The sequence below is a fragment of the Heptranchias perlo genome, chromosome 20 (genome assembly GCF_035084215.1).
Source record: "Heptranchias perlo isolate sHepPer1 chromosome 20, sHepPer1.hap1, whole genome shotgun sequence".
Lineage (NCBI taxonomy): Eukaryota > Metazoa > Chordata > Chondrichthyes > Hexanchiformes > Hexanchidae > Heptranchias > Heptranchias perlo.
In genome coordinates this window covers 14,089,872-14,092,996 of record NC_090344.1, presented here as the reverse complement: position 1 = coordinate 14,092,996, position 3,125 = coordinate 14,089,872, and the positions used below count along the sequence as shown (strand labels likewise).

At 48.9% G+C, this 3,125-nt stretch overlaps 1 non-coding gene across 1 annotated transcript; it reads left to right on the top strand.

The window, feature by feature from the left end:
- The first annotated feature begins 2,662 nt into the window (after window positions 1-2,662).
- On the top strand, window positions 2,663-2,736 carry trnan-guu (transfer RNA asparagine (anticodon GUU)). Its single transcript has one exon. It is a non-coding gene; the product is annotated as a tRNA-Asn (tRNA).
- The last annotated feature ends 389 nt before the right edge of the window (window positions 2,737-3,125 follow it).

The following is a 3,125-nucleotide window of genomic DNA, read 5'->3' as shown; positions in this document are numbered from 1 at the left end:
CACAACGCAACGCCATCAACGCTCTCAAGACGAACCGCAACATCGTCATCAAACCAGCGGACAAAGGAGAAGCCATTGTCATAGAGAACAGAACGGACTATTGCAAAGAAGCATACCGACAACTGGTCAACCAGGAACACTATAGACGGTTACCCGCAGATCCGACCAAAGAACACACCCATCAGCTCAACAAACTGATCAAGACCTTCGATCCAGACCTTCAAAGCATCCTACGCGCTCTCATCGCACGTTCTCCCCGCTTGGGAGACTTCCACTGCCTCCCAAAGATACACAAAGCCAACACACCCGGACGTCATATCGTATCAGGCAACGGAACCCTGTGTGAGAACCTTTCTGGATACATCGAGGGCATCCTGAAACCCATCGTACAGGGAACCCCCAGCTTCTGTCGCGAAACTACAGACTTCCGACAAAAACTCAGTACCCACGGACCAGTTGAACCAGGAACACTTCTCACCACGATGGACGTCTCGGCACTCTACACCAGTATCCGCCACGATGACGGCATCGCTGCAACAGCCTCAGTACTCAACACCAACAGCAGCCAATCTCCAGACGCCATCCTACAACTCATCCGCTTCATCCTGGATCACAATGTCTTCACCTTCGATAACCAGTTCTTTACCCCAACACACGGAACAGCCATGGGGACCAAATTCGCACCCCAATACGCCAACATTTTCATGCACAAGTTCAAGCAGGACTTCTTCACTGCACAAGACCTCCAACCAACACTATACACCAGATACATCGACGACATTTTCTTTATATGGACCCACGGCGAAGAATCACGAAAGAGACTACACAATAATATTAACAAGTTCCATCCCACTATCAAGCTCACCATGGACTACTCCTTGGAATCAGTTTATTTCTTGTACACACGAATGTCCATCAAAGACGGGGACCTCAGCACCCCACTCTACTGCAAGCCCACGGACAACCTCACGATGCTCCACTTTTCCAGCTTCCACCCTAACCACGTCAAAGAGGCCATCCCCTATGGACAGGCCCTGCGAATACACAGGGTCTGCTCAGACGAGGAGGAACGCGAAGGACACCTACAGATGCTGAAAGACGCCCGAGTAAGAACGGGATATGACGCTCGACTCATCGATCGACAGTTCCGACGGGCCACAGCGAAAAATCGCATAGACCTCCTCAGAAGACTAACACGGGACGCAACCAACAGAGCACCCTTCGTCTTCCAGTACTTCCCCGGAGCGGAGAAACTACGCCATCTTCTCCGCAGCCTGCAACATGTCATCAATGATGATGAACACCTCGCTATGGCCATTCCCACACCTCCACTACTCGCCTTTAAACAGCCATCCAACCTCAAACAGACCATCGTTCGCAGCAAATTATCCAGCTTTCAGGAGAACAGCGTCCACGACACCACACAACCCTGCCACGGTAACCTCTGCAAGACATGCCAGATCATCGACACGGATACCACCATCACACGAGAGGACACCAACAACCAGGTGCATGGTTCATACTCCTGTGACTCGGCCAACGTTGTCTACCTCTTACGTTGCAGGAAAGGATGCTCCAAAGCATGGTACATTGGCGAGACCATGCAGATGCTGCGACAACGGATGAACGGACACCGCGCAACAATCGCCAAACAGAAGGGTTCTCTCCGTGTCGGGGAACACTTCAGCAGTCATGGACATTCAGCCACCGACCTTCGGGTAAGCGTACTCCAAGGCGGCCTTCGAGACACACGACAACGCAAAATCGTCGAGCAGAAATTGATAGCCAAGTTCCGCACGCATGAGGACGGCCTCAACCGGGATCTTGGGTTCATGTCACGCTACACGTTACCCCACCAGTGAACAAAAGTTATCTATTTTTAATATAACGGGTCAATTGCTGTCTTTTCCTTTCGGATGTTTCGGCCTCTCTCTCTGTTTTTTTTTGTTCTGGCCGTTTGTATATTCGGTGGCCCTGTCGGTAACACCTATCTGTCTGAACACTTTGGTTGCCTTGGCAACGGGCAGTTGAAAAGACTGTCTGTAATCACCAGGTATTGTTCTCTGATTTATAAATGCGAGAGGTTCGAGGATTTCTTGACATTCACCTGAGGAAGGAGGAAGCCTCCGAAAGCTTGTGAATTTTAAAATAAAATTGTTGGACTATAACTTGGTGTTGGAAAATTGTTTACAATTGTCAACCCCAGTCCATCACCGGCATCTCCACATCATGCTACTATCGACACTTTTTCTTAACATCATAGTTACTTGTTTGAGAGTGAAAACTGCCGTCCGCTTCACTCTAAGTGCACGGGACAACTTTGTAGACACCGAGTCGTGTCACAGACCTGCTCGTCGGTCCTGCTCATTTCATCTCATCTCATTTTCAGCAAACCTGAATATTACTGGAATAGAGAATGGCGAATCACAGCTCGATAAATCAATCCTCTCGACCACGAGGGGACTGAGTCCTCCAACATACAGTGTTTAATGGCAAAGTGAGTTTAATGTTCAGGAATGATAGAGCACAGATTTTCACTCGTGCAAACTTCACACACTTTATTTTGGAAAAGTAAACTGATCGAAGAGAGAGAGGTCAGAGTGATCGCTGCAACCTGGATTTTTAGCTCGTTGAATCAGTGGTTCACGATCAAACGTGTGCTGTCTCTGTGGCGCAATCGGTTAGCGCGCTCGGCTGTTATCCAAAAGGTTGGTGGTTCGAGCCCACCCAAGGACGGTGGGGAAACTTTTATCTTCATGGTCTCGCATTTCCTGGTTTTTGATGTTTGTTTTGGCTGCAAAACAAATGCCCGGTTTCGATGGCCAGCTGAGCACGGCCGATCTTCCACCATTTAACCTGTGATTGGCTTCGCGGAGATCTGAATTCTTCTTGACAGACAAGGTCCGAAGGTTGCAGGAGAGCCGCTTCACTCTGACATGGATATTTCTGCAGTGAGCGACACCAGACTGTTTCCACAATGAATGTCACTCCCTTTTATTTTGGAAACGCAAAATTGTATTCATATTCCGATGGGTTTCAGTAGATTTATGAGAGATCATGAAAGGATCCTGCAGCGCTGCCTTGGATAATAACAACAGTTCTAAGCCGCATTTCAGTCGCGGCAA